The sequence below is a fragment of the Lactuca sativa genome, chromosome 3 (genome assembly GCF_002870075.4).
Source record: "Lactuca sativa cultivar Salinas chromosome 3, Lsat_Salinas_v11, whole genome shotgun sequence".
In the NCBI taxonomy this organism is placed as follows: domain Eukaryota; kingdom Viridiplantae; phylum Streptophyta; class Magnoliopsida; order Asterales; family Asteraceae; genus Lactuca; species Lactuca sativa.
Genome location: NC_056625.2, coordinates 140434493 through 140446581, shown reverse-complemented (window position 1 = coordinate 140446581; position 12089 = coordinate 140434493).

The following is a 12089-nucleotide window of genomic DNA, read 5'->3' as shown; positions in this document are numbered from 1 at the left end:
CCTTCTTGTGGCCCTCTGATTGCAATGGAAGAAAATCAGATCACATACCGGAGTAGTGATAGTAGTGGTAACAACATAATCCCTGCTAATATGACATGTACCACCATACATGAACCAGACAGAACCACCCACCTTACATGCCCCGTTGCATGTCTTGCCACACTTGCCATATCGACTTTGTCCATACTGGCCTCTCGACCTCGAATCAAATACCTTAGGTCTCTTGTCTAATCCCCCTGAAACGTGATTCTAATCCTGATCTGACTTCTTATTCCTCTCCATCTCAAGATCAATCTCCTCTCTCTAGCTCTCACAATCATATCCTCCAGTGTCTTGCAACTGAATCGTCTCACAAACTGTCGAATATCACTCCTCAACATCTCATGGTATCTCGCCTTCTTCATCTCCTTGTCTTCCACATACTGTGGAATGAACAACACCCTTTCACGAAACATTGTGGTGATCCCATCCACCATCTCAGTAGTCTGGTGAAGGTCCTGGAACTCCCTCGCCAACTGCTACACCTTAATCATTGGTGCAAACTCAGCTCTGAATCTAATCACAAAATCATTCCATGTCATCGAATCAACTGCCTCATCACCAACGGAGCGCCCAACCTCCTCCCACCAGTCTCAAGCTCTGTCTTTCAGAAGACAGGAAAGAAGTCTGACCTTTTCCCCATCGGGGCAACTGCTAGTGCGGAAGGCATTAGTGACATCTGCTAACCAATGCCTGCTCGCAATCAGGTCCTTCTCCCCAAAGTATCCGGAGCCCCACATGGCCGGAACTCCCTGAAATTCTACGAACGTCCCCTATTCAAAGCCACCATCTCAGAACTGAAAGAGCCCAAGCGCTCCTCCAACACCTCCATGATACCCTCTTTGATCGTACCAAAGATCACAAGAGTCTGCTCAAGTATGCTGTAGGTAATCTCAGACGAGATGAGCAAAATCTTGTAAATTCATAATAATTGAAATATGATACCCTCCTTGATCGTACCAAAATGGAGCTTGTAAATTCCTAATAATTGAAACATGTAAAAGATGTTAAATATGGTTTATTTATGCTTATACAGAGGTGGGAGTAGTTTGGGCTTTAAAGTCAATTGACCATATCATCAAAACAGTTGGCCTATGTTATTATTGAATCCCATGTATACACATTGTGGCAATCACGATCCTTTAAGTATGGTGCATACACTTCTATGTGGTTTTATTATTCACCATTAGCAACTTTAGCTTCTCCAATCATCCATATGCATCTAGTGTGTTGTATATGAACAAAATGACAAAAGTTCAACTGATAGGATCGCTCTTCCAAAAAGAAAATTCAAACATATGCATCTAGAAGTTGAAACCGACCAAACATTATGAGATTTACAATATAGAATCATGGAAAAGTCGTAAAATCATTGTCTGATAAGAGAAAAGTCAACCAAACCATCAGTTTCATTAGATCCCACAGGAATATATCGCGACAGAAATCTAATTATCTTATTTTTATGTATGAATCGAAAGTCTTGAAAAAGGACTTGGAATCGACGGTGATTGCTTGAAATCAAAAGTCAAACAAAAAGTCAAAATCGAAGTTTTGTTTGTCAATTTAGTAAATTTTGACTCGAATTTTGTTCATGTTGATAACGATTGATGTGGTTTGAATGGAGACACTTCGTATCAACTGGATCAAAGGCAAAATTTTAAGTTTGAAGTTTCAATTTGATTATGAAGTCGCCAATTAAATGTGCATTTGAGGATCGGAAGTTGTGGTCAAGTGATGATTTTCAACGATTAAGCTTGAATTTCGATAGATAAAGCTATATAGTATCGATAGTATTTTGAAGTTTGCAGTCGAACATAAAAGTTTTGATTTAGAATCGAGTGTTGACGTATTGATTTTAGAAAATGCGATATCGACTATGATGGTGTCTTTGAGTCAAAACCGATTTCGATGGATTGGTTTGGATTTGAATACTTATGGAGTCAAATCTAATTTCGATTGATATGTTCAAATACTGGAAATTGAAATGGTATCGAACGTGCTTAAAGTCAAACTCAATTTTGACTAACCTTCATAGCTACCGTTACCATCGTTCTAGTGTCGTTTCACGTACGCATCATTGCGAAAAAGCTAAATGAATCAAAATCAAAACAGAAAAAGAAATCCTAACCCATTGATTGAGGTCAACGTTGAATTCGTAGAAGGTAACATAAGCGGCGGTGATTAAGATCTTTTAGGGATTACAGCAGTGGTGGATGCTCTGAGCATGCAACATAGGTAGGATCGTAAGCAAAGAGGAGATCGAAGAGACTGAGAGATGGGAGAAAATGCGTATGTACCTGAGGTTTCTTCAGAGCAAAAGTGGTATGAGGGTTACGTTTTGCCCGAAGTGGCTCCCAATTACCAGAAAGGTTTGGGTTATAGTATTTAATTGAATCCCCTGGTTTAAGAATGTTGCAGTTTACAACAATATCGGCAAAACGGGGAGAGAGCTCTGGAAGTTTGATGAGAAGGGGGTTTTTAGCCATGTAAAGGAGACGAGGGTTTTCAACACAAGGCGGAGTTTTTAACTTTTGGATTTCGTTTCCCCTAGCTATTAAAGGATGGAGGGCGTTCAATTAAAATTTATAAAATGACATTTTCAGATGACACGTGTTTTATTATAGGTGTCCTCCGTGTTTTTATTTTTTCTATTTAGACACTAATTTTAAGGCACGCAAAAATGCGTGTCCTAAATACTTTATATTTTTGGAGACATGACATTATTTTTAGGACACACACTTCTGTGTATCATAAATCACTGCGTGTCATTAAAGGCCTATATTCTAGTAGTGCTTCAAGTGGAATATGACCGTTGTGTTGTTATTGTTGTAACTTGTGAAGTATATTCAATTTGTTTGTGATCAATGAACTAAGTCGCATAGCGGGACATGTTCTGTCGCCTCGACCGGGGGTGTGAAAATTAAATTCATCAATCTCATGCTTCAAAGCAACAACTTTATCTTAAAATCGGAAACAAATAAAATTTGAAAGCAAATGAATAAGGAAGATGGTGAATGAAAAAAATAGATCAGTAAAATCGGACAGAAATCTAGATCTGTAATCGATTTGTGATGGGGATGAAGATGTCGAACTCTCCCTTTGGATCGAACCCAATTATGGATTTCATGATGTTTCCTTCGTCAGTATCTCGATCGAAAACCATGTCTCATTGAATCTCTTAACTTCGTTGTGAAGATGCACCCTAATTTTAGAGAAATAACTAATGTACAATGTACAGGGGATGAATGTGTCGATGTGTAGGACCAAACTAGTGGAAGGGATGAAGATTTTTGAAGGGAAAGAAGAGGATGAGAGGGAGACGCCAAGAGTGGGCGAAGGAGAGACGGTGATCGGCGTTGGGTGAAAAGGAGGTAGGTAACGACAATGGACATAGAGTACACAACAATGGTTGTCATTTTGAGGAGTAGGGTATATCCGGATGTAGAAGTACCGGTCAAAGACAATCACCTTCCATTTACATTATAATGTTTACTTAAATATATAAAAATTAGTTTTTAAGAATAATAGAACTAAAAACTAAATCATAATCCATGTCATTGCTGTTGTGGCTAGATTTATTGATGTGGCCACTTATACCGACAAAAATAAGTTCCGCTGACTAAAAAAAATAGGTCGCTTCCGAAATTATGCCCCCATAAAACAAAAAATAATAATAATAACAAAAATAATAATTAGTGATCGATTAGACCAATTTCTAAAACTTCGTAGTGCTACAAAGTCATTTTCTTAAACAAAATAAATGATAAAAATACATGTTACGATAACAACTAATAACAACTAATGAGTAAAATATTAGAGTAACATATGGAGTTGTATGTTTGAACAATTGGTTTATTCCTCGCATGGACAGGACAGGTAACTTTTCTCATGAATAGCTTTCCCATTAAAATACATGTAACGATATGTATTGATAAGATGTAAATATAATCGGGTAACTAATCAAATATGAATGATTAAAAAATAGAATATTAAATAGAAACAATAAATGGCAGGAAAACATTAGGGTCAGTTCGAAGCAGGCTGAACATAAATCGGGGGCCGGGGTTCTCACGCTGCTCTATTTTCAATGAACAAATAAATGTCTTGTTTTCATTTAATGTGTATAAATATAATTTAATATGTTCTATATCTAAATATTCCGATATTTGTTATTTATTGTCAATCTTTGGGTAAGTTGCGACTACATAAAAGGTATTTTAGGAAAATTTTAACAAAAGAAGCAGAATAAGGTTTTAAAAAGTGTGTGACTGTGACACTTGATGCAACGAAAATATCAAATCTTAAGCTTATTGGACGATGCCATATTGTTTTCTAAAATGCCACTTAAGGTGTGCAATATATATATATATATATATATATATATATATATATATATATATATATATATATAGTTAGATATTTTGTTTTCACTATTTATTGTGTGCATGTATGACTGATTCTGGACCAATTATTTTAGTTATTTTAAGAAAGTAATTAATGCATATTACATGTTGAAGATATAATGAATATTAATTACATATTCAACATTTAATATACATTAATTATTTTCTTAAAATAACTAAAATGATTGGTCCAAAATCAGTCATACATGCACATAATACATAGTGAAAACATTTGAACCTAACTTTATATAGGGTTAGGTTATTTTGTTTTCACTATATATATATATATATATATATATATATATATATATATATATATATATATATATATAGTGTTAGGTTCAAATGTTTTCACTATCTATTGTGTGCATGTATGACTGATTTTGGACCAATCATTTTAGTTATTTTAAGAAAATAATTAATGTATATTAAATGTTGAATATGTAATTAATATTCATTATATCTTCAACATGTAATATGCATTAATTACTTTCTTAAAATAACTAAAATGATTGGTCCAGAATCAGTCATACATGCACACAATAAATAGTGAAAGCAAAATAACCTAACCCTATATAGAGTTAGGTTCAAATGTTTTCACTATCTATTGTCTACATGTATGACTGATTTTAGACCAATCATTTTAGTTATTTTAAGAAAGTAGTTAATGTATATTAAATGCTGAATATGTAATTAATATTCATTATATCTTCAACATGTAATATGCATTAATTACTTTCTTAAAATAACTAAAATGATTGGTCCAGAATCAGTCATACATGCACACAATAAATAGTGAAAACAAAATAACCTAACCCTATATATATATATATATATATATATATATATATATATATATATATATATATATATATATATATATATATATACATACTAATTTATAACCGTGGGAACCACAATTACAAAATTAATTAAACTTTTATAGTAAAAACTCAAAATTATTAATCAATTATTTTAAATAAATTATTAATTAAGAGATTTTTTAGTTATACAAAATTATAATCATTGATTTAAATAAATATTTGAAGTTATATCAATTTATATTTGTATTAATTTTATTTTAATTTTTATTAATGTTAAAAGTTTAATGTAATTAAAAAGGGAAATTTAAAATTTGAAATGAAGAATCAATAAGTCGACAAGTGACATGCATTAATTAGGAGACATACTAGGGTGACACATGGCAAAAGTAGGATAAAATATGTATTAATTAGGAAGCCTAATAAGATGACACGTGTCAAAAGGAGAACAAAACTATTCTTTTATTACAATAGGGATATATATATATATATATATATATATATATATATATATATATATATATATAAATATATATATATATATATATATATATATATATATATATATATATAGTATATTATTAAACATATTGCATGTTTCTTGAAAAATAAGAGGTACAATGCCTATTACCTCATGTACAATAATATTAATCTTATATTCGCATCGTATACGTATACACAGTATTACCTTATCTCTCCTATGTTACCCTAATCTTCTCAGCACACAACAGCTGCCATCAGAAGGAAATTAAACCCCTCTTCTTTGCGTCTCCTTCCTAATCGCTTCATAATCGATCGATACTCACCAAAAAATCACAGTGTCTCCTTTTCTCAATCGACTCCCTGGAAGTCCACCAACCATTCACAGCCCAAACACCTTCATGGATCAGATCTGTGTGTGTCGTATCCTAGCAACAGAAGGAAATCAAACCCTCTTCTTTGTGTCTCCTTCGTATCGCTTCAGAATCGATTGATACTCACCAAAAAATCGTAGTGTCTCCTTTTCTCAATCGATCACTATCCTTTTCCCTTTTCTTCTCGAAATCGATTGTAAGTTCTAAGTTCCGATCGACAGAAGTCAAGAAATGCTCCGATCGATCACCAAAATCTTCACTGTTTGATTCCAATTGCATGCTTATTCTCTCTCCCTCTCTCGAAATTGATTGTAGATGTATGTTTCTCCGTCACCGTTGTCCGCCACTTTTACCTGACAACAACTAGATCTGACGATGGTGACCATTTTTTTGATCTTACTACAGGACGATTTTGAAGTCAATTAGACCACAGGTGATAGTCAGCACTCTTTCTCTCTAACAACTTTAAGGTATAATCTACATACTCAATTTGTCTATTGAGAGTGTTTGAGCGCTTTTAGTTATGTTGATTAGCTATTAAAGGTTTTTGTATGAAAGATGTTGTTCAGTGCTTGTGTTGATGGGCTGTTTTCGTTCAGAGTATTTTGTTATTCTAATTCAGAGGGAAAAATTCATTATTTCTGGAATATGTTGTTAGTTTTCTTATGCTTTGAGACTGTTCACAACTTTGTTGTGGTCTTTTAGTTTGGGAAATTGTGATAAGGTGTAGCCGTATTAAACAGTTTAGCTTCCTAGAGAAAATATGCTTATACCTAGATTGCTTTTGCACATACTGGGGACAATTGGGTTTATTATTTTAATTTAAACCAAATATATAGTTTTGCAATTGCCACTTAATAAAGCATTCTAACCTCTACATAGTAGCATTATCAAATACTCATTTTGGAAGGAATATTCCCATAATTTGAAGCCTGTAGTGTAGTGTCATATTGCTCATACACCAAGAAGTTTTATCTCAATGTTTCACCTAATTGAGTTATTAAGCCATTGAATGCTTGTTTGAACATTTAACTTTAATCCCAATGGCATGCTTAATTCCGTTTATACAAAAAAAACTCATATGCTAAATGCATTTATTTTTAAGGATATTAGATTTACTTGAACTTGGCTTCCCTTGACAATTCTTAATCTCTTGACTTTCCAAATGAAGTTCATGCTTATTTGTACAAATGTTTTGACCCCATGTACCAATCGTCAGACTTAATAATGTTGCAATCATGGCGGGGGCTATGGTGCAATCTACCATCTTACTACCTTTTGAATCTATGCATTGATTTCTGGAAGAACACGGTAATAATAAATTAATAGTATCTTATTAATATTATCTTAGATTATAATTTCTTGTACTTTTTAATATAAAAACTTGATGTTTTCAGGGGGCAACTTTAACAAATTCAAGTACTATTTAGGAAACAATCTGTAAACATAAGCTACCAGTTGTGGAACCTAGACAATCTTCACTTGTTTCTCAATCAATTGATGTAAGAGTAAATTATTTATTCGCTTTCATCTAAAAAAAATTATTTTCTTTAATTCCTTTTAAAATCTGAACAAGACTACATGGCTAAGCTAACAAACAACTCAACTATTGTTGCAGTGTTTTTTGTTGTATGTCATGGAAAGGTAATTTATAATTTTATATAGTATTTGACTATTTTCTCTTTATGACATTTATTAAAAAGTTTAAATTTTTATATAAATAGGTAAGTGAAGGATTAGATTTTGCTGATCAAGCTGGAAGAGTTGTGATTGTGACTAGAATTCCATTTGCAATGACAAATGATCCAAAAATTCGTTTAAAACGTGAGTTTTTAGACCAACAGGCACTCTCCCAAAAAGGATCCAAGGTAATTAATTTTGGTCAACAAAGTCAGGCCCTTTCATACGTAATCTTCATCTTTGGATGCTTTTCACACTTGTTGTAAAATACCTTTGCAATCAGGAAGATTTCCTCCGAGTTCATGCAAGGAAAACCAGCTTGGTTCGGATGTAGTCTGAATTTCTTCTTGTGAGAGTATATTGGATGAATTCTGCTTTCATAAACTTTCTGGGCTTGTACTTCTTGAGTGCGGTAGGTTTGTCGTTCGACCAAATTTTCTCGATTACAGATCCATGCTTGGCATGGAATCTGTTAAGTCTTTCAAACTCCAGTAGCAACCTCTGATCAATTGGGAGGTTGTGGTCAAACGTTTCAAAGACGGTGAAGAACCTTGTGTTGGGAGAGATGGGAATCTCCCAATAACCGTCAGATGGGGGTTCCACAAACGTGAGATAGGGCTTGTAGTCGTTATCAAGTAATCTTCGGATGGGGTTAACCCAGGAATGGATGAAGGATTCATCCATAGTGATGTCGAATCCGTGATCTCGCCATATCATTTCTGCTAACTTAGCTGCTCTCCAGTCAGCTTTCTTTTGTTTGGTTTTGGGAGAGTCGTAGGAGTTCTCGGATGACATCGTTGGGGCTAAGTTTTTGAAGTGAGGGGGAGCCTCCAGATGCGATGAAGAAGGATGTTGAACAACTTGAACTTGTTGAACTTCTTGATGTTTTGAAGGAGACTGATGAGTGGAATGAATTTGACTTTGTTGAGGATAAGGCATATGAGTCTTCTATTGGGAGATGGTTGCGAGGAAGATTGCGGAGTAGGAACCTTTTGTTGAATGATGAGTTCAAGGATGATGGTTTGTTGATGACTGGGAACGATTCGGATGGGAGAGAGTAAATGTTGATGTGGATGTGAATGTTGAGGTGAGATGTGGTCCAAGCCATGGTCTTCACTTCCCCCTCTTGAGGAAGGAACACCAAGTTCCACCTCAATCCATTGCTTAAGACCATCAATCTTGGCATAAACTTCGTTGAACTGAGCTTTGATAGCCTCACTAAGTTGCTGATTGGTGGGGGTTGCGGTGTTAAAAAGCAGTTTGTGGATCTCCTTGGTAAATCTGAGAATCTCCTGGCCATGGAGGTTTAAGGATAAGAAGCGTCTGAGGTTGTTGATGGTTGTGTGTAGGGCTAAGATAGCGGACTCATAATCATTATGAGTTTCCTCAACAAGCTTCTTTGAATGAGCATGGTGACCCGCAATAGCTGATTGAATTTCATCTTTGATTGCGATCACTTTAGTGATGAGTCACTCCGCAGTGGTGATAAATTGTTGATGATCCGCCTTTTGGCTTGTATCCAGGGCTTAGATACCCATTTAAACCTTGAGAGATTCTCTTAGTAGCAAGTCTCTCTCTTGCTTCCAATCGTTTTATTCTGTCAATTAGGGATTGCGGTCCAGGCACATCTTCCGGTTGTGGTTGGCTGGATTTTACTACAGCTAAAATCTGATCGATTTTGTTTTGCAGGCTTAGAAATTCTTTTCTGGAAACAACCATTTTCTTCTTCTTCTTCTTTTCCTTGGGCTTTGAAGTAGAGTGCTGGGACCCACTTGATTCTTCTTCCTCGTCAAAGATCATCATCATATCATCTGATGGCACTGGTTGATTGATTTCATCCATATCAATGTCATCAAATCCAAATGTAGGTCCGGAACTGACTTCAATTCCTGTTCCAGCATCTTGAGAGTCTTGAACAGTTTGAGTTGGAGGGGGCTAGGAAGGACCTGCACCATTTGGAATAGACTGAGCTTTGCGGACGGTCTCAGCCATTACGGTTATCCATTCTCGAACTTTGACAATGGTGGTTACAGTGTTGGCGTTGTTGATTGCATCTGCTCAGTATTTAGCCACCGTTTGAATTTCCTTTTCTTTTTGAAGAAGCTGCTTTGTTTGCCTCTCTTTTCGAGCCTGAGATGCCCTGCAAAAAGCTTCATATTTCTTGATACCATACTCGGTAGTGGGACGATCCTGAGTGAAGGTATCATCAGAGTCATATCCGTCAAAACCTTGATTACGCACCGAGGTGGCCCTCGGGTTCACAGATCCTTGCACATTTGTGCTCACCATGCCTAAACCACCTGAATATAAGGTAAGCAGAGTAGGATTTCCTGAGCTTCCTCGGTCTCCTTGACCCGTAGTCAAGTTTGGACTTGGCTCAGTTCTGGCAAGGACTGAAGAATTGCCCTGCGGTTAGGAAGGTGTATCAAGTGTTTGGATTACAAAGTCAGGTATGGAGCGTAACTCCTGTTCCTGAAAGAAATGAAGTCGGGAAGCCCTTGAGACCTTATGGAGAGAAGAACCAATTAAATCCTATTGGGATTTAGCTGGGGGGAGACTCTACGTTTTGATGAAGCAGACACACTTCCTGGGTCTGAGTGGCTAGGAAGGGTTGATGTGAATGGGTCTGTGGGGACCCTAAGGATTATCGAAGTCTTTTGAGAGACTTCAGTATTAGTTCGGTCACGCATTTGGCTAGAACTTGGTTTGGTTTTGTGTTTATTGAGAATGAGAATTGGGATAGAGTCATCATCCGACTCATCAACAACATTAACTGCAGGGGTCTGAACTGGATCATAGTCTTCATCTAAAGAGACAACATGTCTGAGTTTAAGTTTCCTGTTTGGTTCGACTTCTTTAGATGGATTGCCTTTCTTGGACTTCCCTCGAGAGGTTTTTCTTGAAGAAAGTTTCTTAAGCCGTTGGGCTAAAGGAAGGTTAGAGAGAGTAGTGGAAGATGGAGATGCGGTATGTTCCGGATCACGGGGTGTGGTAGAGGCTAGTATATTCTGACTGGGTAGAGACGGGGTAGAAAGGTATGGGTCAATACCTTTCGTAGCCTTAATGTGATCAGTGACTTCTTTTGTCTCAAGTCCAACAATACTCAAGATATGTATGGGTAAGCGTCTTAAAGGTCCAAAGACAGATTGATCTTTAGAGGGTGGGTACCTTTTGAGATCACGAGTCAGGAAGAAGTTGATGTCACTGCCCATGCTGATCTTTGCATCGCGATGGAGGTCTGAAATGCACATGGAACAAAACCTTGCAAAAGTGAGCTCTATAGGATTTGCCCTCGGAGTCTCCTTAGGTATGTACTGAAGGAAGTCATCCCATAAGATCTGATTGTAGTTGACATCGTGGTCTGTGAAGATACTCCAGACAAGCTCCAATAGTGTGAGACCCATGTTACCAGTGCCTCTGGTTCTTCATGATAGACTGCAGATCACGAAGTGAGAGACGAACTGCCAGACCGCAGGGAGTTGGTTTTTCTTGAACTCTCCTATCTCCTTGAGCTTTTTCTGGTATCCCATTAGGTAGAGTGAAGAGATGATGTCCGTCACACTTGGAGAGATGAACTTTGTAGAAGGATGAACCAATAGATTGGTTGCATTTAGAAACTTGTCTTTAGTCAAGATGACCAGGGAATCATCCATTAATTTTAGATTAGCTTCTTGTAGGTTGTTAAGGGGACGGTACGCCGAGAATGCACACTTGAAGAGTGTTGAAATTGGAACCACATCAGTAACAGAATCAAATGGTCCAAACAGTGGGTGATTAGTGATGAACTTGATAATAAGTCGAATAGACTCATTGTAGACGGAATGATCTTCAAAGATTGTCCTAAAGTTTCTTGAGGCAATGGATGGCGATTGGTTCCTTGTGGCTGAATCAGAACCAGCAGGTTGAGCAGAACCAGAAGCTTTGGATTGCTTCTTTGAGATGCCAGACTTCACCATTTTGAAAAAGGTTTGTAGAACTTGCAGAAAACTTGAGTGTAAGGAGGTGAAGAAGATGAAGATCTTCTAAGAGGATTCAAAAGCGTAAAGCTTTCTTGGATGAGAAAAAAAGGTTTTATTGGGGCGGATTTCAAAAGCTTATTGTTTTTACCCTATATATATGGCGGTTAAAGATAAAAACCCTTGAGTTTTCTATTTTTTATGAAAAAGTGAATTTCAGCCACAAAAACGATTGAAAACAGAAAAGTTTAAATGTTTTTGATTTTCCAAAAATGTAGCATTTAATGAAGTGTCAGGCTGATTATCACACATCTAAGGATCGTGTGGTGAGGGGCT